Source organism: Bos indicus, chromosome 27 (assembly GCF_029378745.1).
Source record: "Bos indicus isolate NIAB-ARS_2022 breed Sahiwal x Tharparkar chromosome 27, NIAB-ARS_B.indTharparkar_mat_pri_1.0, whole genome shotgun sequence".
Classification (NCBI taxonomy): Eukaryota; Metazoa; Chordata; class Mammalia; order Artiodactyla; family Bovidae; genus Bos; species Bos indicus.
In genome coordinates, this window is record NC_091786.1 from 35147767 (window position 1) to 35172753 (window position 24987).

At 43.7% G+C, this 24987-nt stretch overlaps 1 long non-coding RNA gene across 1 annotated transcript; it reads right to left on the minus strand.

Moving 5' to 3' along the window:
- Positions 1-1489: 1489 nt before the first annotated feature.
- Positions 1490-14216, minus strand: LOC139180130 (uncharacterized). The gene is made up of 4 exons (XR_011564443.1): positions 13904-14216; positions 4092-4327; positions 1989-2041; positions 1490-1795 (listed from the first exon to the last, which is right to left on the minus strand). It is a non-coding gene; the product is annotated as an uncharacterized lncRNA (long non-coding RNA).
- Between the last annotated feature and the right edge of the window lie 10771 nt (positions 14217-24987).

Below are 24987 nucleotides of genomic sequence, written 5' to 3' on the forward strand. Positions count from 1 at the left end.
GGCAAGACTTAGTTTTCTTCACCTTCTACAGAAGAAAGAGCTGCAACGGTGCCCTAAAAGTTGGGTAGGACTTGAAAGTTTGGATGATTTTAAAAGAAGACAACCAAAAAGTACAAAGGAAAAACCTGCAGATGGCAGAGCTAACGTGTCAGGCTCTCTCTGTAGGCTTGCAAGCCTCACACCATCAGGATTCCCAAGCTGCCTTCAGGTCAAACCTGAACACAAAGACCTCTCAGTTTATAGGACATCAAGCACAACGGAGCTCAGAGACGGGGTTCCCCTTTCTCACTATGAGTCTCTAATTCACTTTCTGTAGTTTCCAAACCGGGGTTAAAGTCAAAATGAAAACCACCACAACAAAAGCATGCTTAAAACCTGGGAGATCTTATCCAGTTTAAGATTTGGGACAGAAAACTTTCTGTACCTACAAACCAGTTGTTCCTTCCATGACACTGGACTGCACCCACCAAATCGTGTGTTTCATTTTCTTGTGCGCAGATGTTCTATTTGCTTTGCTAATGGAAGAAATGTTTTTCTCTTTCTTTGTTCACTTAACAGTAAACTTAATAAAGAAGTCGGATATCATCGCTTTCTGAAATGCCATTGCTAGTTAATTTTTGCAGTTTAGCATCTGTTTGCCAGCAACATTAAAAAACTGAGCTCTTGAATACGAGCATTGTCAAAAATAAATTATTTTTTTTGCAAAGTCATTTCCTTTGTAAACTCACAAATCTGTTGGTTCACATGGTTCTATAGCTGTATACAGATTCCAAACCAAACTCGATTATGTATTTTCCTTTCATTGTCTATAACTAGGTTTTTTTTTTTCTTCTTCTTCTCCTTCCTAAAGGTATCAGTCGGAGATTGGGCTGTGTCTTTTGGGGAAGCATTTTCAGTATAACGTGAGACTTCACTTTGACCTTTCACAGGCCACCTCCCACCTCACAAGGAAAGGAGAACTGGAACAAGCATGGTTGGCCTTCAGGGTAACCAAATATCTAGAGAACCAAATGGGCAACCCATTTGGGTCACCCTAGTTGCACCCCAAGAACCCACAACCATTTACCTTACAGCCACCTTCTAGATCATGCTCTGGGTACTTGGAGCCCAGAATTCTTGCATAAAAGGCCCCAAGATGGCCTCTTAAACCTGCACAGCCCTCTCTCCATGAATTAGAGAGAGGAGGATACATTTTTCTGCCTGGCTCTCTGTTATCTCCTGTTTCCCATGGGGCCAAATTCAAACTAACTTCCAGCCATTGGCAGTCATTCAGAAAGCTAGATTCCATTCCCCGCTGTAATTTATGGTGTTTGATTTATGGTGTTTCATCAGACAAATAACAACAGTGATAAAACTAATAATGAAAATAAACAATAATTATCCACATAGTGTTGTTAATTTATCATTGGAATATTAAAACATAAATCTGTACTTGACATTATATTTTTATATTCGGCTTTACTTTTCTGTTACACAAATGCTATTATTTAAATAAAACAATTGACTAGTTAACCCTGGCATCAGTAGTGGTTAAGAACAGGACTAAATAAACCAACACTGTGTTCTTGTCTTCAATTTAATTTTCCGAACTTTTCAAAAGGGGTCGGACATGATCGCAATCGTCACAAAGCGAAAAATCAAACTTGCACTGTCTCCATACAAAGAAAGCACCATAGTCAACCCACAGGTAAGGTTGGAGAGATTGTGAACTTGGGAGTGAAAGGCAGTCTCTGGGGTGAGCATCAGTGGGGGACCACAAACCACGATTGCCAACATCGGGGACCAGTGGCTGTGACTATGGAAGAGAGGTAATCTACATTAGATCTGTTTTTTTAAAAAAGGGTGGCCACACCCCGAGGTATATGTAATCTTAGTACCGCAGTCAGGGATCCAACCCATGCCCATTTGCACTGGAAGGCAGCGTCTTAACAAGCGGACCAGTCAGGAAATCCTGTATCACATCCATTTGACACTGAAAACACTATTACCTTCAGCTCCTGTTTGGGGGTCTGTCATGAGGATTTTTCACTTTTCCAGTAATCTATGAACACAAGATTGAAAAGTGAGATCTTTTATGTCCTAATGAAGGGTTTCCCAAGACATGGAACTTGCCCTTTGCTGAGAGCAGGACAGAATGCAGCAACCCAGTCGGGCCACCCTAACTAACCCCGCAAGAGCTCACGCCACCTCCACCACCACCACCACCTTCTAGATCTTGCTCTGGGTACTCGGGGCCCAGAATCCTTGCATAAATGGTCCCAAGCTGGCTTCTGAAACCTGCACAGCCCTCTCTCCTGGAGTTGCTCCTGCTGGAGCCTGTGCTGTTCATTCCCTGGGCCCACAGCAAGTGTGTAGGGAGCAGGGGCTCCTTGTTGCAGAGCTGGGACGCGGCTGGTGCTCTGCCAGGAGACTGGGGTGTTGTGGGCAGGAGGGCATGGTCCCCGGAGGTGTGCAACAGAGCAGACCTGGGAATTGAGAGCTATGCCTGAATCCCACTGTCTCCAGGCCTCTAGCTTTCATATAGGATTCTCAGGGGTCTGGGAAGTTTAACCTGAAGGTGGGCTTCCAGGTTATTACACAAGTTTTTTTTTTCCTAAGTGTGATGATGGAACACCTTTATATTTAATAATTTGCTCTCTTGATTTATTGCTTTTAAATATGTGTAGACATGGCAAGAGTCAGACACGACTAAGTGACTTCACTTTCACTTTTCACTTTCATGCATTGGAGAAGGAAATGGCAACCCACTCCAGTGTTCTTGCCTGGAGAATCCCAGGGACGGGAAGCCTGGTGGGCTGCCGTCTATGGGTTGCACAGAGTCAGACACGACTGAAGCGACTTAGCAGCAGCAGCAGCAGCAGACATGGCAAGTGGATGTTCATTTACAAGGAAAGGCCCTGGCAGAATCAGGGGTAGGGATTGCTTCAGACCTGAAGTTGTTGTGTGTGTGTGTGTGTGTGTTTGCTGGCTTTTTTTTCTGTTTTCTTTATTTCTTCACATGTAATTTTTTTTTTTTTTTCATTATCCCTATCAAGAATATCATGAGGCTATAACTTAAGAGTTCATGATTGAGTGGCTGGGCATCAGTGAATCTCCTAAAATTATTTTCAGAATTTGCATAAGAAGGCATATCTTTTTTCTTGAGAGTAGGGGTCATAATTTGAGCAGATTCGTGAGTTTTCATGATACACAAAACATTAAATAGCACATTATAAAAAGAAAAGTATTGCAGAACACTTTTGCATTTTACCTTTGCTTGCAAGTCTGCGCTGTGACCACTAGAGGGCAACAGTGACCTGCAAGATAGCACCCGCCTAAGCAAGATGTAGCTTCCCAATCATCTCCAGGGTCAAATGTTCTTTCTGTTTTCCAGAATTATCTCTCTAGTGGTGTGATTCCTGCTTATTTTCTAAAATTTTAATTTAAAGTGCAGAGCCCTAACCACTGGACTGCTGGGGAATTATTGATTGCTTCCTTGGGAGAAATGTCGAACTTTTCTACATAAATGACAGAGTACTAATAAAAGTATTCTGATGAATAAAAGAAATAGAATTATCTCTCTTTGTGGTAGGACTGAGGAATGTTGGGAGGTTATCACCCAGGAAGAGGTTATCACTCTTCCTCCAGACAGAATCACAGTTATCCATCCTGATAGGTCTGTCTGTGTCTAAAAGCGAATCCTATTTTATTTGTAAATGTTAACAAGGATATTTTTGGTGGTAGAGCTGTGGATAACTTGTATTCCTCTTTTTTAGAGCTTTCCTTATTAAAAAGAAAAACACTGATCCCTGTTGTTTTAAAAGTTGGAGAGGAAATCTTCCTCCTGCCTCAGTGACCAGTGTTATCTGGGAATCTTTACTGTCAGGGAAGCTTAAATGCTGGCAAATTGTGAAAGGAAGATTGGTAACAGAACTTAAGATCGAAAAGAAAGAGCACATAAATACTACAAACAGGAAAGGCCAGGCACTGCCTTGGGCTTAGAAAGACATTAGTTGGGGCTTCACCTAGAAGGAAAGACAGATGTCATCACTGGTAAATAGTTCTGTCCTCATTCCCCCAGGCACCTCCATTCAGAGCCGCTGCATCCTCACCTGTAAGTGACTCCTGTGGAACTCCTGCCATGGGAAGAGGTTAGTGGTGGAGTCCATACTTGCAAACAGATGGTCCGCATAAAGATGTCCTACCAGGGCAACCCCTGAAGTCATATTCATAGTTGGAAGGGGAGCGTTCTGGTGAACGGAGGCATGAGAAAGAACAGGCAATGTGACAGCTCACCCATCTGCTCATCATCACCACTTTCAACCTTCTTCTAAAATACAAAACAAGCCTAAAAAGAAAACAAACGCAAAGCATCCTTATTTATCATCTCCCTAGTCCATTAATTTCCGATACAGAAATTAAAACAGAAAATTAAAAAACCCTGATATGAAACGAATGAAACAATAAATGTAGACTCTACATTGCAAAACTGCCCTGTAGCCACTATTACACAAATTAGGGATTAGCACTCTCAACACAGAGCATGAAGCCCCCAGACATCTACTCATAGCATCCTCCTTTCTATGTCACTGGTCTGGGTACAAATCCCAGCTCTTCTAGTCAATACACTTGTGACATTTTTGTGGGTCATTTTCAGACTGATAATGATGCTTACCTTACAGGGTATGATGATTATGTGAGCTAATATTAATGTATATATATACATCATTTAGACCAGTAACTACAAAGATCAAACACTATGAAACTATTTACTGCTGTGATTGTTGCTATCAGTAATTTCCAGAGACTGGTAGACACACAATTGAACAGTGTAGACGGAAATTCTTTTTTAAAAAAAATTTTATTGGAGTATAGTTGCTTTACAATGTTGTGTTAGGTTCTGATGTACAGCAAAGTGAATATGTGTGTGTGTGTGTGTATATATATATATATATATATATATGCTCTCTCTTTGGGATTTCCTTCCCATTTCGGTCACCACAGAGCACTGAGTAGAGTCCCCTGTGCTATAGTGTAGATTCTCATTAGTTATCTATTTTACACATAGTAGTGTATAAAATTTCAATCATGCATTCCTGAACCTAAGGCATAGAGTCAAGATGAGTCCGGCTCATTTCTGTCCTTTCAGGCTTCACCTAGAAGGGAATTTATACTCTAAGAACCCCAGAGGAAGGCCATGGGGAAAACTGAGAAATTTCTATAATATTACATGGTCATCTTCTTAGAGAGATATTTTTCTGACATTGCTTGATTACTGTCTTGTTCACTATAAAAGACTGTCTCTAATTCTAGATTCTAAACACTATAAAATGACCAGTTCTAAAATATGTAACTAAAATCATGTCATTGTTGTTGTGAAACCTTACAACACTCTTTGAGGGAAATGGAGATACTATAGATTTCAGGAAAAAAAAAAAAAAAAAACTGGAACTAAAGACTCACTAAGGACTCATAGGTGTGTCGGGAAGCAGGATAACTGGAAGAAAGAATGTATTATCCTGCTGCTTCACAGGATTAGTTAAGCTGTAAAGTAGGGAAGTCCAGCTTCCACACTTCTAATCTCCCCTTTCTGTGCTGTCCATCCCTGTCTTGGTGCCATCTCTTCTATCAGGAGAATGTTGCATTTTGTATAATAAAAAAAGAAAATGCCAAGGAAAGATGCTTGTTTATCTCTCATGTTTTAAAATATCTGGGAATAGAAAGGTGGTTCCCATCAGTCACTAATGACTCAAGTTGTTCTCTCTCTGCCCTGGCATCTCAGTAAGAGTCTTCTACCTCATGACTTAATATGGCTGCTGGAGCGCCAGCCTTTATATCTGCCTTCCAGGTGATGGGAAGATAAGGGGAAATACAGACAATTTTGTTTTTATTTTAAAAGGCTTCCAAAAATTTTTCTGCATATCTTTTACTTTCTACTGACTATATCTTAATCACATAGGCTTCTTAGCTACAATGGAGGCAGAACAGCCATGAAAGTGAAAGTGAAAGTAAAGTCTCTCAGCAGTGTCTGACCCTTTGCGACACCATGGACTGTTGCCTACCAGGCTTCACCGTCCATGGGATTTTCCTGGCAAGGGTACTGGAGTGGGTTGCCATTTCCTTCTCCAGAGGATCTTCCCAACCCAGGAATTAAACTCGGGTCTCCCACATCGCAGGCAGATGCTTTATCCTCTGAGCCACCAGGGAAGCCCCTAGCAAAAAATAGAGTTCTGTTAAAAAAAAAAAAAAGAAGAAGAAGAAGAAGAAGGCCATGTATGCATTTTGAGGTAGACAAGAAAACAAATTTTTATTGTACCTTCCTTAAATAGTCTAATTTTCTCTGTGCCTTTCAAGGTTCTCAAAACTTTTCCTCCAGAAGGAATCCAAAACTCAGTCCATTGTATAAGAGACTGATAAAGGATGAAAGTATTAACCTGCCTAAGGAATTTGAGGTATAATAGGATTAAGTCCTTCAGTATAGTTATTAAGCATTATTAGTGAAATTTCAGGCAGGGGAGAGGCAAATGCGGGGAGCAGAGGCTGATGGGAGCAGAGTATAAGATCACATCACACGGGCAACTTACTCCTCAGCTTGTGCAGGGCAGCCTGCTCTAAACAATATGTTATCTTCAACTTGCAGCCACAGTGATCCGGAAACAGTCCTGCCTCGATCAAAATACCAGCTCTCAGACTGGAAGAAATTCGACCTGTTCTCATAGTCAGTAGTAAATTCTTAAATGGGTTGCATTCTTTAAGTTTCCAGCAACCTATATCTCAAACTTCAGGCTTATATCAGAATTATTTGATAAAACACAGATTGGAGGACTCCCAGAATTTCTGACTTGTAGATTTCAGGGTGGACCTGAACATTTGCTTTTCTAACAAGTTCCCAGGTGGTGGCATTACAAGCTAAAGTTTGAGATCCACTGGTTCATGGCATTTTCTTCTTTCTCTTGTTAGCAAGGATACTGTGAGACATAACCTATAATTCACCTCACATTCAATGAAAAAGAGCTTTGCTTTCTGGAGGGGAAAACTTAAGCTCTTTATTATCATCTGAATATGAAGAAAAAAAGTCTAAGGCTGTTTTGAAGGCCTGCCTACCCATCCCTCTCCAAAAACTTGCATAAAATTGTTTGTCTTTATTACAAAGGGAAATGCTCTTTTTGATCATTCTCTTGGATCAGTAAGTTTCAACTGAAATAGAACACAAATTCAGGTTTCAGGAGAAAAAACAGCAACATTACTACTGTTAAACGAAGGACATACTAAAAAATTCAGGATGGTTTGGGCCAAAAGACACAGGAAAGGAGACAGATGGCAAAATTCCAAACAGGCTGCTGACTAACCAGGATTTTATCTGAGGGGAGACTGTTTCTGGGACTTGAAACTAGTTTGGTGTGTTTCTTTTTGTTTTTCTTTTTAATTTTTATTGAAATATAGTTGATTTGCTACATTGTGTGGTTTTGCATATTTCTAAGTGATGCTAACATCACATAGAAATCACATCAAAAAGAGTCAGACACAACTGAGTGACTTTTACTTTCACATGTGTAATTGAATCCCTTTGCTGTACACTTGAAAAAAGGTGAAAGTCACGTTCGACTCTTTGTGGCCCCATGGACTACACGGTCCATGGAATTCTCCAGGCCAGGATACCGGAGTGGGTAGCCAGTTCCCTTCTCTAGGGGATCTTTCCAACCCAGGGATCAAACCCAGGTCTCCTGCATTGCAGGTGGATTTTTTATCAACTGAGCCTCCAGGAAGCACACTTGAAGCAAATGCACCATTGTATATTAACTGTACTCCAACATCAAATAAAATGTTTTAAAAAGTTCGTGAGAAAAGAGAGCACTGGAAAAATGTTTCATACAAATCTGGATTCTTCTGCAAACAAACATAGAACGAAACGGTGGGATGGTTGTGTTCCTTTCCTCTGCCTGCCCATTGTAGATCGTTCACACCTCCTCACTGAAACTCAGAATCCTCAGTCTTGAAGAGAGTGAGCTGGGCTGGAGGCTCTGTGAGGTTTCTTTCTTTTCTAACATTCAGTGATCCTCTGATGAGTGTGCAGTTGATGAGTCAGTGCTGAGTACATGTGGAATTAACTGTCTTTCTGCGGTCAATCAACACGTATTCGAAGCTGTTGCCATTTGGGCTAGCCCCTGCCTGTTTGCAATAAACACAGGCGATATTTATCAAAAATAGCGTGTGAAATAATAGACCAATTAATCCTATTTCAACAGCAAAAGGTGCCCGAGAAACCCATTTTTTTTTTCTTACCCAAAATTGCCCACCCCCATGACCACCATCTCCATGGAATAAGCCCTCCCTGGACCATGGCTGTCTGCTCTTTCCAAACAATATCAGAGCACATCAGCATGGTTATTGCTATTTTAAATCACGTTATCTGAACTCCTCATAATTTAGGATAGTTAACCAAGTCATTCCACCCCCATAGTGGGAGAGCCTGACACTCCCTGGATACCTCCCCTCCTGTCTCTTCCTGGTAAGGTCCTACAAACCCCAGAGACTTAATCAGCTACCAGCTCCTGTTTCTCCGCCTCCTCGCTCAACCAGCCTATGTGTTGCTTAACACCTTGGGTTTGCCCTCATGCTGGATTTGCTTGTAATTTTCTGTTCTACAGCTGCTTCTGAGGCAGGAGGTCGATTCCCCCCTCCTCCCCACCCGCCCCCCCGGTGAAGTGATTGGAGGTTCATTCCCTGTGATTGAAACTCCAAGAAGAGAATAGCAGGACAATTGGGGGAGGAGGCTGGGCCCTGCCCAAACCACCACGTATTTCACATGCTCGAAGTCAGGAGACCTCCCCGACCACACATGCACAGAAAGGTTCCACAGCAGTCAAAGGCGAGTGATGTTAACTAATGCCAGGCTACCCACAGGCCTTTGTGGTAGAACCCATCTTGTCTAAGAGAGGCATGCGTACACACACACACACACATGGAAGGTCCTGAGAGATGCTAAATACAGATTATGAACCAGGCAAACCAAATGATTTGCCAAAGGAAACCTGGAAGATGTACCCCATGTAAGTGATTTAAACTGCCGCAGGGGTGTGACTCAGGGACTCTCTCTGAGTCTGCCATGTGCCTATCCACAGGTACTGTACTCTTTCTCCTCTTAATAAATGCTTTACTTGCTTCACTACCTTCCGTCTCTGTGGAAATTCTTTTCTGCAAAGCCCAAGGGCTGGGGCTCGTCACTGACCACTGGTCTAGTGGCCAGGATTTGGTGTTCTCACCAAATTGACTGGATTCTCAATCTCTGGCTGAGAACCCAAGCCCTGCTTCAAGCCAAGGCCACCTGAGACCATATCCTCCACTCCACTATGAGCCCCATGAATTCACCTCTGTGTCCCTCATGTCCATATCCTTGGAATGAATGAAGGAATGAATGAAGAAGCTCAGAGAGGTTGTAGAGGGAGCCCACTCGAGGCAGCCAGTGATGCAAACACAGTCTGAACATCTGGTCTAAGGGGGAAAATGCCCTTCCCAGAAACAGGAGTCTACTTATCATTCTAGAATCTGTATCTTGGGGCAAATTACTTTGTGAGTCTTTCTCTCAATACACATTCAAACCCATCAAATCGTACTTGAATTTGTACTAACACTGTGAGGGCTTAGGTCAGAAGTGTTCAGGGTGTACAACAATGATGATAACACGGGTGTGATTCCTGATATGCCCTCACAAACATTCTTTCACTGAGATCTGACCACAGACTGGTAAGGTGAATGCTACTGTTTCCCCAGTTTGGGCTAGTAAAGAAAAGGCTACTCAAAGGAGTTAATCAAGCTACCTTGGTGGCTCACAGTAAAGAACCCACCTGCAGTGCAGGAGACCCAGGCAGTCCCTGGGTTGGGAAGATCCACTGGAGAAGGAAATGTCAGTCTACTCCAGTATTCTTACCTGGAGAATCACATGGACAGAGGAGCCTGGCAGACTACAATTGATGGGGTCACAAAGAGTTGGACATGACTAAGCAACTAACATTTTCACTTTTCAAGCTCTGATTGAACCGGAAGCTCAACCCAGGTTTTTTGGCTCCAAATGCAATGGTCTCTGTATGGTTCTTTCATGAAGTAGTTCTTTCATAGTTCTTTCACGAAAGATAAGTGATTTCAAAAACTGGATGTATGTTGCCTGGGGGTTGGGGGAGGTTGAAGGAAGAGCGAGCTGTAAACCAGTCTAACTCCTTCCCTCCCAAGTGGTCACCAGACTCAGTCCTTTAGCCTCAGCTTTCTGTAGCTTTCTCCTGTCCCAGTGTCCATCCCCGAGAGTCTGCTGCTTTGGTTGCAGAAACACAAAGATGATGGCCCTAATTGATGACTCTGCACCAAGCGCTTTGGGGAGTGAGTCCCCTGCAGTGAGCCACCTGTCAATCACCAGTGAGTCAGGCCACTCAACTCCATCTATAATTCATGTTCCATAAACAGCACCAGTCACTTTGGAAGTCTTTCATTAAAAAGCCAGCAACAAGGGCAAGAGGAAAGCTAGGAGCAATGGCGACACCAATCGCCAGAAGTCCCCTCACAGAGAGAAAAGAGAACAGGAAATGGATGCAGAGGTTCCTTTTTGTTCTCACTGAAGATCACCGCTCATATAGCATCTTCTCCATCATGCCCATCCTCACAATCGCCTCCAGGACTTCTCGATGGTGAGAGAAGGAGTAATACAAAATACATTTGCAGTCTGTCCTCCTAGCTCTGGGATGTACCCAGGGGCAGGGATCCTCATCAGTCACCCTTTATTGAAGCAAGGACAGAGGAATTCCACAGATGTGGCTTTGAAATATCTTCCCCAGCTTTCAGCAGAGCTGCCCTGGGTAGAGAAAGCAGAAGATGATCTGGTTTGGGGCTTCTTTATAATGCCAAAGACTCAGCCTCTGCACACCGGTGCCAAATTGAATCTTGGAGACAGAGTTTTGGGTGAAGCAGAAAAGAACAGCTTTAATGTTTTGCCAGGCAAAGGGGGACACGGTGGGGTGGTGCCTCTCAAAACCATGTGCCTCCAACCCCAGGAGGATGTGATGAGATTCATAGCAGTGGTGGCTCAGAGGGTAAAGAGTCTGCCTGCAATGCAGGAGACTAGAGTTCTATCCCTGAGTCAGGAAGATCCCCTGGAGATGGAAATGGCAACCTACTCCAGTATCCTTGCCTGGAAAATCCCATGGACAGAGGAGTCTGGCGGGCTACAGTCCTGGGGTCGCAAAAGAGTAGGACCCGACTAAGCGACTTCACTAATATATATAATAATAGCAATGGTTCAAGGACAGGTTGCTGATAGGGATCTGGGTGCACAAGGCTGATAGCCCTTTTATCCAGCCTCAGGTGGTCTCCTGAAGCATCCCTTGAGGTTAACAAACTATGACCTTCTCTCTGAAACATCTTCCATTCATTTTCAGTAATGTCCAACTCTTTGCCATCCCACGGACTGTGGCTGCCAGGGTCCGCCATCCAGAGGATTCCTCAGGCAAGAATACTTGAGTGGGTTGCCATGCCCTCCTCCAGGGGATCTTCCGGACCCAGGGATCGAACCCAGGTCTCCTTCTTGGCAGGCAGATTCTTTACCATCTGAGCCACCAGGGACACCCTCTAAGTTCAATTCAGTTGATCAGTTGTGTTCAACTCTTTGTGACCCCATGGACCACAGCAGGCCAGGCCTCCCTGTCCATCACTAACTCCCAGCTTGCTCAAACTCATGTCCATTGAGTCAGTGATGCCATCCAACCATCTCATCCTCTGTCATCCCCTTCTCTTCCTGCCTTCAATCTTTCTCAGCATCAGAGGCTTTTTCAATGAGTCAGTTCAAATCAGCTGGCCAAAGTATTGGAGCTTCAGCTTCAGTATTAGTCCTTTCAATGAATATTCAGGACCAATTTCCTTTAGGATTGACTGGTTTGATAGTTCTGTAAAAAACACTCAAAGATAGCATTCTGTGTGTCCCTTGGGTGGAGCTAGGACCCTGCCCCAAGGCTGCACTGCTGTTTCTTGCGCCCCTCCTTTGTCTCTGCATCCCCTCCCTTCCCTGATTAGCAACAGCTTGAAAGGCTTCCGTGCCCAGAAGCCCCACAGGGTCCTGCTTGGTTTCATTTAGTGCTCATTTCTGAAACCCTAATGTATTAGTTAGTTTTGAAATACTTTTCAAAAGTGTTTTTGAAAAGCTATATACCTTGATTTTTTTGTCCAAAGAGGAAAGAACGTCTGATTTCCTGTCCTGAGCACAGAAGGATAGCTAGATGGAATTCTCAGCAACACAGTCAAAGAGCTGTCTGATGTGGGTGCTGCTTACAGCTAAGGGACTCAATCAGAGTCAGCATATAATCTTTCATCGAGAGCCAGTAAAATCATTTAGTGATTTCAGAATGGGATAAAAGCAGTAGACACTGGATTTTATGCTTCCAAGCCAAGGACATACTTCAGATTCCTGTCTTTAGAGTATTCACTTCTAAACCATCTTATGATAATTTTTAGAGCAAATTTTATATGTCAAGCACTAGATTATATACACTCTATACTCTATACATATACAGTGGTCTCAAGGCATGTCTTCAAAGCACTGTGATCCTACCAGAAAGCCAGATGAAGAGTGTGGATCAACTGCAAGTGTTATGGGGCACCTTTCAAAACATAAGAACTAACTCTGTCCTTTTCCTAGTATCTAAAGACCATGAGTTTCAGGCATAAAATGATATTTTAGCCTATGGTGCTGCTACCAGATGAAAAGCTTCAAAACATCCATCAGTCTATGAATACTTAAGTATTTTAATAGGACTTGCTCTATGAGCTATATCCCTGGCCTGTTGCTATGCTATTTCTCCTCATGTTTTAAATATAGCTAAAAGCTATTGGGGCTTCCCTCATAGTTCAGTTGGTAAATCATCTGTCTGCAATTCAGGAGACCCAGGTTTGAGTTGGTGATGGACAGGGAGGTCTGGCGTGCTGCAGTCCAGGGGGTCTCAAAGAGTCAGACATGACTGAGCAACTGAACTGAACTGAATTGGGGCTTCCCTCATAGCTCAGTTGGTAAAGCATCTGCCTGCAATGAAGGAGACTCAGGTTTGATTCCTGGGTTGGGAAGATCCCCTAGATAAGGAAATGGCCAACCACTCCGATATTCTTGCCTGGATAATCCCATGGACAGAGGAGCCTGGCAGGCTACAGTCCATGGGCTTGCAAGAATCTGACACAACTTAGCAACTAAACCACCAACACCAAAAGCTATTCCAGGGCCCAGATTTTCCATTTTTTTCATTCAAGTGCTGAGGAGGATTCCAGATTGGCTTAGCACATCCATTTTCCATTTCTTCCTGAGTTACATGACTTTTACTCCACTTAAGCACTCCCTAGAAGTTGATGGCACCCCACTCCAGTACTTTTGCCTGGAAAATCCCATGGATGGAGGAGCCTGGTAGGCTGCAGTCCATGGGGTTGTTAAGAGTCCGACATGACTGAGCGACTTCACTTTCACTTTTCACTTTCATGCATTGGAAAAGGAAATGGCAACCCAATCCAGTGTTCTTGCTTGGAGAATCCCAGGGGTGGGGGAGCCTGATGGGCTGCCATCTATGGGGTTGCACAGAGTCAGACACAACTGAAGTGACTTAGCAGCAGCAGGGACAACTGCTAAGTGCATAGACAGCCTGGTGTAGATACATGGAAATTCAGAAGCTCCCATGTTTCCTCCTTTGACCTTCCATGTCGCTATGCCAATGTGGCATCTGTATGTTAAAATTGTTCTATGTGTGGTCTCCTCCCAGGCACATCTTTTCTGACAAAACTCTGAAGTAAATGCTTCTTGTCTGCACCACCCTCCTGCATCTATGTTTACTTTTATGCCATCCTTCAAGCATGCAAATGCTTTTATGCCCAAGTCCTAATTCCTCACCCGCCTAGCTCATTTTACCTGTAAGAGTACCTTCCAGTCGTCTGAGTCCTTTAGGGTCAAGGTGAGAATGGCTTTTTTTCCATTTCAGATATTGCAGTGGGCCCAGGTCCAATTCTTCTGCTCACAAGGTGAGTAGGTGACATCATCACATTTAAACAGAGTGCTTTGTTACCCTCGCCATAGGGATAAACAAGGGACCGCCGGGTCAATGGACTCTTATTTCAGATATCTGGGTGCCGAGAGAAATCCATGGGAAAGTCTGTCTAGGGATGACTGTTTAAAGAGTCTAATCTGAGGACAAAACCAACAGAAACAGGGAGCGGAGTCGAGAGTGGGAGAGATGGGGCGTGAAAGAGAGGGCAGGGCAAGAGAACCAGCTGAGAAAACACCTTCCAAGGCAGAGCCACTGAGGCGAGCTCTGCCATTGGGCTTTCCTGTTACCTAAGCCAATAAAGTACATTAAATGTTTTTAAAAAAGAGCCTAGACACAATGAACTGTTGTCTGTGACCATTTGTCCTCATTGTGTTACCTGTTCTGGAATGTGAACCTGGCTAGATGTGACCTCAAAGCTATCAACAGAATTTCACACTCACAGATTTCCAGATAAGATTTCATGCCCTCCCTGGCGGAAGGCGAAGAGGAACTAAAGAGCCTGTTGATGAAGGTGAAAGAGGAGAGTGAAAAAGCTGGCTTAAAACTCAACATTAGAAAACTAAGATCATGGCATCCGGTCCCATCACTTCATGGCAAATAGATGGGGAAACAGTGGAAACGAGTGAGAGACTCTATTTTTGGGGGGCTCCAAAATTACTGCAGATGGTTACTGCAGCCATGAAATTAAAAGACACTTGCTCCTTGGAAGAAAAGCTATGAGCAACCTAGACAGTGTATTAAAAATCAGAGACATTGCTTTGCCAACAAAGGTCCATCTGGTCAAAGCTATGGTTTTTCCAGTAGTCAGGTGTGAATGTGAGAGTTGGACCATAAAGAAAGCTGAACACTGAGTAACTGATGGTTTTGAAATGTGGTGTTAGAGAAGGCTCTTGAGAGTCCCTTGGACTGCAAGGAGATCCAACCAGTCCATCCTAAAGGAAATCAGTCCTGAATATTCACTGGAAGGGCTGATGCTGTAGCTTTGATTCTATTACTTTGGCCACCTGATGCAAAGAACTGACTCATTAGAAAAGACCCTGATGCTGGGAAAGATTGAAGGCAAGCCGAGAAGGGAACGATAGAGGATGAGTTGAGTGGCATCACTGACTCCATGGACATGAGTTTGAACAAGCTCCTGGAGTTGGTGATGGACAGGAAAGCCCGGTGTGCTGCAGTCCATGGGGTCACAAAGAGTCACACACAACTGAGTGACTGAACTGAACTGAACTTGAGGTAAGCAGGATTCTCCTGCTGACCATGCCCTTGGCTTTGATTTTGCTTCATAAGTAAGTTTTACAGTCTCACTCATTCCGTGACCTCAGCCCATTTAAGCCCACCAGTGTATCCACATTCTGTCTCATCTTAATTGTCTTTGCTTTTCTTACTTGTCTTGAAAGCACACAGATCATATCTATGTATAGACAGATGGGATTGAATCCCCATTCAGAGTATCAGGTAACCCTTGAAAAGAAAATACCCTAATGGAAGGAGCATGTCCATATTAGTACTTTAGCCAGACGTTTGCATTCTGAAACCCAAGATGTGTTACACTGGAAAGGAGTGCCGATGCGATATCAAGAAGTGAGACAGGTCAGCGGATTTGGAAGCTTTCCCAGGCTCCTCTGGGCAAAGCCACATTCACAATGTTGGTCATTTCCTGTTCAGTTCACATTCCCTTCTAAGGAAATCTGCTCCACGTACAATCCCCACTACTAATGGGCCATGTTTTATACTGTGTTACTCTGTCCTCTTGGGAGCCAGAGTCAAACAGGCGACCGCAGAAAAGCCAGGGAGAAACACCTGCATTTTCAACAGTTGACTCAGGCTGAAGGAGGAACACTGGACTATTTCAAAGAAAGTCCATGAAAAACCACTTTGAGTCAAAACATTCAGTTTGTAGATCCTGATTTTGAATAATTATGGAAAGCCCTTTTCCCAAGCTACTCTACATGAAAGAAATTAATATTCCCAACTAAACTCCTGGTGCTTACCTGGCTTGGTGACTTTCTGCCCCGGGCAACCATGTATTAATATGTTCAGCAAGTGCTATAAAATTAGTGGGGGGAAAAAGTGTAGTGTCTCCTTACCAAATGTAAAGATGACTCTGATTTTCACAACAGATGAAGAAGGGCGGCACTTGATGGGATTTGGTAGTGAGGGGGTGTGTGTAAAATGTATCACTGTATTCAGCAAAAAGAACACAAGTCAAATTTAACACAACCTGGCTTCAGTTCAGTTCAGTCACTCAGTCGTGTCCGACTCTTTGCAACCCCGTGAATCACAGCACACCAGGCCTCCCTGTCCATCACCAACTCCCAGAGTTCACCCAAACTCATGTCCATTGAGTTGGTGATGCCATCCAGCCATCTCATCCTCTGTCATCCCCTTTTCCTCCTGCCCCCAATTCCTTCCAGCATCAGAGTCTTTTCCAATGAGTCAATTCTTCACATGAGGTGGCCAAAGTATTGGAGTTTCAGCTTTAGCATCATTCCTTCCAAATAACACCCAGGACTGATCTCCATTAGAATGGACTGGTTGGATCTCCTTGCAGTCCAAGGGACTCTCAAGAGTCTTCTCCAACACCATAGTTCAAAAGCATTAATTCTTCGGTGCTCAGCTTTCTTCACAGTCCAACTCTCACATCCACACATGACCCCTGGAAAAACCATAGCCTTGACTAGACGGACCTTTGTTGGCAAAGTAATGTCTCTGCTTTTGAATATGCTATCTAGGTTGGTCATAACTTTCCTTCCAAAGAGTAAGTGTCTTTTAATGTCATGGCTGCAGTCACCATCTGCAGTGATTTTGGAGCCCAGAAAAATAAAGTCTGACACTGTTTCCCTGTTTTCCCATCTATTTCCCATGAAGCGATGGGACCAGATGCCATGATCTTCGTTTTCTGAATGTTGAGTTTTAAGCCACCTTTTTCACTCTCCTCTTTCACTTTCATCAAGAGGCTTTTGAGTTCCTCTTCACTTTCTGCCATAAGGGTGGTGTCATCTGCATATCTGAGGTTATTGATATTTCTCCCAGCAATCTTGATTCCAGCTTGTGCTTCCTCCAGCCCAGCGTTTCTCATGATGTATTCTGCATAGAAGTTAAATAAGCAGGGTGACAATATACAGCCTTGACGTACTCCTTTTCCTATTTGGAACCAGTCTGTTGTTCCACGTCTAGTTCTAACTGTTGCTTCCTGACCTGCATATAGGTTTCTCAAGAGGCAGGTCAGGTGGTCTGGTATTCCCATCTCTTTCAGAATTTTCCACAGTTTATTGTAATCCACACAAAGACTTTGGCATAGTCAATAAAGCAGAAATAGATGTTTTTCTGTAAGCATGTTTGTCCACCTGATTATTAAGATTCCCCTTTGAACTGCTGGTGATATTGCATATGAAATAGAAGGTTGAGTTTATTTAGAGTATCAAATCATCTACCTAAAAAAAATAAAGCTCTACTTTCTAGCTGGCATTGTATCTAATCGTAGCCATGTAACTAAATTCTGGCCAAAGAGTTGTAAATGGAAGTACCATATGGAATATTCAGGAAGATTTCTGACTTAGCTGAGAGGTACTCCATTTTTTGCTTCTGTCTTCCTGTCTTCTTCCTTTCTGACATGATAGGTGGAGTTCCAGCAGACATCTTGGACCAGGAAGTAACCAGGACGGCCATGGAGTAGTTCTATTAGTCCTGCATACGCAGATACAACTTCTTTACATGTGAACAGAAAACAAAGCAAACGGAAAAATGACTTTGCATCCTGTTTAGTTACTGTTCTGTAAGATTTTCTGTTGTAGTAAGCTGAAACTTATCCTGAATATGTATATATGAGGATCCATTCATCAGGATCCATCCACATACTTCTCTAAACATCCTTGTCATCAATTCCTTCATCAGGATTCTTCTAAGATCCTCATCCTCTAAGCTGACTATCTGCCGCTGCCCAGGATGAAGGGAAGGTCTTGTCTCTGACCTTCTCTCCTATGCAAAGGTGGTGAAATGCACTTTTTAGAATTTGGCTCACGAAAGAATTTTCTTTCTTCATTATGCTTCAGGACTATGCCTGAGTGAGGTTAGAGTGATGTGGGAATTACAAGTATAATCTCATAGCAAGAGAACCTGATGGAAGAGACTGAGATTAACAAATTCTAATCATATCTCCACCACCTGCCTCAGATCGTCAGCATTCAAGTGACAACCTAGAGAAGTGAGATGGGATGGGGTGGGGGGTGGGAAGGAGGCTCAGGAGGGAGGGGACACATGAATACTTATGGTGGATTCATGCTGTTGTATGGAAAAAACCAACACAATATTGTAAAGCAATTATCCTCTAATTTAAAAAAATTATAAAAAAGATTCAAGTTCCTGGAAAAAATAAATGTACTCTAATTGTCAAGTTAGATGGTCGGTCTGCATTTTGTCAACATGAGTCAACTGAAGGTAAAATCTGATCCCTGTAGTTTCTTTAGTAAAAGGTAGAACCATGGGGTTCACTATCCCAACTCCAGACACAAGAGGTAATCCCTCCCAAACCCCTGCTCCCAAATAATGCCAAATCAAGATGCTGATAAGAAGGGGGAAACAGATGCCTTGCAGACAAGGTAATGGTAGACTTGTATTAGCCCTGGGAGTTTCCACCTTATTAGCTGCAGTAGAGTGTAAGCAGTGTGTTGTGCAGCTGGCTGCAAGCGCAGAGAGAGTGGGTGTTGGTCAGAGTTCTACCACCTAGTTGCTGATTGTTTATAGCAAATCACACGACCTTTAGGAGCTCCGATTTTCTCATCTATATAAAGGGGCTAGCGTACCTAACTTATTAGGTACACAGCCTAAATTTTACATGAGACAACTTATATTACAACATAGCATCTTAAGATAGCTGCTATTAGTCCAAGTCTCAGTTTTTTAAATGAGGGTACTAATTTCAGCCTTCTGTAGAGTATTCCTTCATGCATGCTAGTAAAGTAATTAAGAGCAAAGAATGTGAATCAAACAGACTTCTATTTACCATCTATAAGACACTGATCAAATTACTTACCTCTCTAAATTCCCATTCTTTGAACATAAACTGAAAATAACAAATGCTTCAAAAACTTAATTCAAGGAATAAATAAGATTATGCATATAAAGCGTTTAGTAGAGTCTAAGACTTAGAAGGCTTCCCAGGTAGCTCAGTGGTAAAGAATCTGTCTGCCAATGCAGGAGACATGGGTTTGATCCCTGGGTCAGGAAGATCCGCTGGAGTAGGAAATGGCAACCCACTCCAATATTCTTGCCTGGAAAATCCCATGGACAGAGAAGCCTGGAAGGCTATATATAGACTGCTGGATGACAAAGAGTCCGACATGATGGAGCATGCATTCATGTATGCACACTAACATATAGAAAATGCTCAAAGATGGTGCCTATCCCCACTATTATTATATTATTATTATTATTACATAAGAGATGTTGACTCAAGCTATACAACTTTCTGGAAATAGTGCTATATGAGAGTAGGAAAATTTGTCTCAGTTCTACAATATGATTCTAAAGTGAAAAAATAAGCTTTATTTGATATAGCGCTTTTAAACAGCTTGAAATGGATAAAGATAACAATGACTGATTGCCCCTATTACTCTATTATGGTCTTATAAAATGTATTGCATGCCCACAGTGTACTATAGATAACAGAGCTGGTACTTGCCCATGGGGACTATTTGCCTACACTTAAGATCACAGACAAACTCTTACTCAATTATGGAATTTGTCTGGAACCTAATTATAACCCTGATCTTCTCCCCCACTACCTAATTCTTCCTAGATGCCTCAAAAGACTAATATAAAACAGAATATGGGAAAAGGGCATATGCCAAAAGCAAAAGCACAATTCAAATGATGTCTTACCAGCCTCAGGAGTGCAAACTGCCACAAAAATCACTTCTACGAGACTACACTCACTCAGGGATTACAGCATAAAATCTACCAACAGCAAGGTGGGAGGCAGATCCTCTGGTTTCCGTAGAGATTTATTCTTTTCTAGGCACATTATTGATCCATTAATTCACATTTATAGAGCATCCACTATGCACAAAGCTAATTATTCAGGAAAGATATGCATCGCATTAGCCTCAATCCTTCAAACTGAAAGAATTAGGCATACATTCATTAATCCATTCCTGTGTGCATCCACAGACTCAATGCGAATTTAATGAGCATCTCCTAAGTGCCAGACCCTCTACTTAGGAAACGGATATGAAGATAAATAAGAGAAAGTTACTCAGATGCCCAGAGTTTGATCCAACATACTGCCTGTGAAACATATTTGCTTTTTAGCACCTGTGAGTTCTTCCTGATGGGGTGGTGGGAAAGGATTCTGGGGGTCGGGCTAAGGTCATAGAGAAAGGGGAAAAGAGTTAAGTCATGCCCAGGGACACTAAGCATGGAGCCACCCTTCTCCTGGGGGAGAGCTGAGAGGACTGGAATCAGAAGCACACATATCAGGGCAGAGGTGGCACCGACATGCATCAGTGGAACTGACCTTTGGAATTTAGAGAAATGCCCCTTGAACAAACAAACATTTCAGCAACTCTGGGAGAACGGGTTTCAGAAACTCGTTGTGCAAGAGTTGACCTGGGGCGGTTGGTGTGCCGTTCCTGGGCGTTTTGCTGTGTGGGATGGTTTTTTCTCCTGTACAGTCTCCACTCTTGTTCACAGACTGTCTGCAATTAAATGTGCACCTCTGGAAGTTAACCCTGTCTCGTGCTGCTGGCTCGGTCTGCCCAGCTCATGAACTGGTGATGGCCGAGGTTATTTGCAATGTCTATCCTCCCTTCACGGCTTCTAGGTGGTAATTCCAGCCAGTTTGGATAAACAAAGGACACAGGGAACTGGCACAGAGGTTGGAAATTTCTTGCTCTGTGCCAGTTACCAGGCTGCCACAGGTCAGTGCCCTGAGCAGGTATAAGAACCCAGCATTGGGAAGGACAGTTTTATCCAAGCTTGGCATTTGGTGGACAAAGTGGGGAGGGCCCAAGGTAGCATGGGAGACTTCTTGGAAATGAAAGGGACCCTGAAGGATCATTGGCTGAGGAGGCAGGTGGGGAACACGGCAGGAGGGTGGCCTCCTTTCCCTGGCTTTTCATACTTGTTATGGGTTTGTCAATATCTTCTCCAAAAGAAGTTCCCAAGACAAAGACTCGGGTGGGAGCAATTTACCTGTGATGGTGCCTCTCCGTGCACAAATGAGAGAGTGATGACTGCGGATCAGGGAGGGGGGAAATCCATTCCAAGGTGTGCTCTTGAGCAGCCCAGCTCTGCAGCAAGCTGGGGCTCCACCCCAGTAATGGAGACCCTGCGAGGAACCGTGAGGAGGGAACCTACCTCATACCTGTGCTGCCAGAGAGTGTGGTGTGACTCATCCAACAACCCCCATCCCCATTCATCGGGGACTGCTTCCCAGGTCATCAAAACCCCCTCCCCACACTGCTGGGTTGCACTGGCGTGCAGGGGAGCAGGTACAGGTCGTGCTGGGAAAACCCAGAGCAGAGGGGAAGAGGCATGGAGGGGCTTTTCATTTTTAAATTAATTTTTATTGCAATATAGTTGCTCTACAATGTGTTAGTTTCTGCAGTACAGCAAAGTGAATCAGCAGGAAGTATATATATTTATGCTGAGCCATGCTAAGTCGCCTCAGTCATGTCTGACTCTTTGTGACCCCATGGACTGTAGCCCGCCAGGCTCCTCTATTCATGGGGATTCTCCAGGCCAGAATGCTGAAGCGGGTTGCCGTGCCCTCCTCCTGGGAATCTTCCCAACCCAGGGCTCAAACCACATCTCTCACGTCTCCTGCATTGGCAGGCAGGTTCTTTACCACTAGAGCCACTTGGGAAGCCTATACATGTATTTATATCCCCTTCTTTTTGGATTCTCTTCCCTTGTACGTCCCTGCAGAGAATTGAGTAGAGTTTTGTGTTCCGTAGAGTAGGTTCTCGTTAGTTATCTGTTTTATACATAGCAGTATATACATGTCAATCCCGATCTCCCGATTCATCCCACCCTCCTGGAGGGGCTTGAGGTGGGAAGTTCCCCACATTCTGGAAGCTGTCTATTGGCGCCACAGGCAGACTCAGGGGTGGGCCATGCAGACAAGGGGTAGGGCATCAGCCGTGTCAGATGCAGTCAACAGACACAGTGTTTGCATTTGGAGAGAAATCAGTGAAGACATGCCTAGAGAGAAGGAATCTCCTTTATATGAAAGAGGACGCCAAGACGTGAGGCCTTGCGACATCAACAAAGGCTCCAATGAGAGGTTACCCCATCACTTCCTTTGTGGCCCTCCACGGTTGCCTGAATTTTTAGAGATCTCAATCTGCATATCTGTGAAACCACATCTGTGAGATCGGTTCCATCTTGCTGGCAGAAGTTGTAAGAGAGCAAAATGAGAAAGTGCTTGTGCAGATATTTGCATAGAACCAAATGTTGACTCATGGTAAAGAATCTGACTGCAATGCGGGAGGATCCCTGGGTTGGGAAGATTCCCTGGAGGAAGGCATGGCAGTCTACTCCAGTATTCTTGCCTGGAAAACCCCATGGATAGAGAAGCCTGATGGGCTGCAGTCCATGGGGTCGCAAAGGGTCAGACACAACTGAGAAACTAACATGAAAAGAGTATTATACCCTGAATTTCTTTATTCCACCAACGTTATCAGATGCCTGCATACTGGAGGTCAAGACCTATACTGAACCACCAGGGAAGTCTCAAGCATTAAAGATAGCAAAGTGAATAAGACCAATGATGTTCCTGTTCTCGCAAAGCTAGTACCTATTGAGGGATATAGAAAAAAAAAAAAAAAAGAGGAAGTTTAATGAAGAGTAGTGATAATGGGAGTGTAGCCACCATAAAGGAATAAGTACAAGGTGCTATAGGAATGCAAATAGGAGCATAAAGGAGGCTTAAGAAATCACTTCTGATTGCTCACTGGAAGGACTGATGTTGAAGCTGAAACTCCAATATTTTGGCCACCTGATGCGAAGAGCTGACTCATTTGAAAAGACCCTGATGCTGGGAGGGATTGCGAGCAGGAAAGGAAGGGGATGACAGAGGATGAGATGGTTGGATGGCATCACCGACTCAATGGATATGAGTTTGAGTAAACTCCAGGAGTTGGCGATGGACAGGTAGGCCTGGTGTGCTGCGATCCATGGGGTCACAAAGAGTCAGACACGACTGAGCGACTGAACTGAAGTGAACTGACTGAAGGGAGCTCAAGAAAAGCTTCCTGGAAGATGTGATGTCTAGGCAGAGTCCTGGAGGAAGATAAAGGGTTAGCCTTGTGATGGGACTTCCCAGGTGGTCTAGTGGTTAAGACTCCGTGCTCCCAGTACAGGGGACCTGGGTTTCATCCTTGGTCAGGAACTGGATCCTGATGCTGCAACTAAGCGTCCTGTTCCACAACTGAAACAGCCCACATGCTGCAATGAAGATTAGAGACCCTGTCTGCTGCAACTCGGACCCCATGAGGCAACTAAATAAATAACCTTTTTTTTTTTTTTTTAAGTTAACCTGGTGAATGGGGAGAGGAGTGTTTCAATAAGGGCTGATAGAGAGCTATGGGGAGAAAGAGGGTGTGAAGTAGGCACAGGCCCAGCAGAGGTCTAAATGAATGAGGGACGACAGGATGTGAACACAGTCCAGGAGGGCCGGAGTGAGAAGTTAGGGAGTGAGGGGTGGCAAAGGCAAGCACTAGAGGTCCCTGGGGTTCCGACGACAGATCTTGGAGCTGTGTTAGGGGCTGTGAGTTCATCTGGAGGGAATAGGGACTCAAGGTCATGTTTTAGAGAGACAAGGTATGATCATGTTTGGCAGAACAGAAAGATCAGCCTGGCTGCTGGCAAAGGGAAAGCTGATCATGGATGTGACTGTCCTGGTCCTAGGGCTTTGCACCAAGCCCCTACTGGAACTGGAGAAGCACAGACCACAACTATCTCCTGCCAAGGGTCTCCTCCAACATCGGGCCCCCATCCCCTCCACAGACCTCTCACCAACCCAGATCTTTGCCTTTGCTATATGAGCTCATTTTTTTTTTAATTATGGTACAATACACACATCACGTTTACCATCTTAACCATTTTTAAGTGTATATTGTTGTATAATGATCACCACCATCAATCCATAGATCTCTTTTCATCTTGCAAAACTGAACCTCTCTGCAGAAGGTCTCCTATGTACAACTGAGTTCTGTACCGAGAGCACCTTGGTACAGAAGTCAAACTTGTTGGTAAGTCCAACAATTTAGCCTAGGTACCCAACAAATACAATTGGCTATATAGTACTATACTGTGAAAAGTTTATAATAGTTTTCACACAAATAATACATGAATGCAAAAAATAAAATAATTTTAATCTTACTGTACAGTTCCTTCACCAGTACGGTAGTACAGGACAACAGCTGGTGTACAGAACTGGCATCAAATGAATAGGCAAGAAGAGTTATGGACTTGAGGAGGGGAAAGAAGATGGGAGATGGTGGAGCTGATGGGTTGTCAGCAATAGGAGGGCAAGCTGCAACCTCACTCGTGCCCAATGTTGACGGAACGCATGTTCGCAACTTCAAAAGTTCGCAACTTCAAAAGTTCACAACTTGAAGGTTTGTATGCAGGGGACTTACTGTACCTATTAAACAATAGCTCCCCATTTTCTTCCCCCACCCAGGTCCTTTCTGTCTTTATGACTTTAATTACTCACATGGGTGAAATCATCCAGTATTTGCTCTTTCATGACTGACTTACTGCTCTTAGCATGGCAAGGTTTGCTCACGCTGGAGCGTTTGTCAAACTTCCCTTCCTTAGAAAGGATGAGTAATATCCAATTGTGTGCACAGACCACATTTTGATTATCCCTCTATCTATTCGTCAGCTCAGGGACAGCTTTTGCACTCAGCTTTGGCTGCTGAGAAAGATGCCACTGTGAACA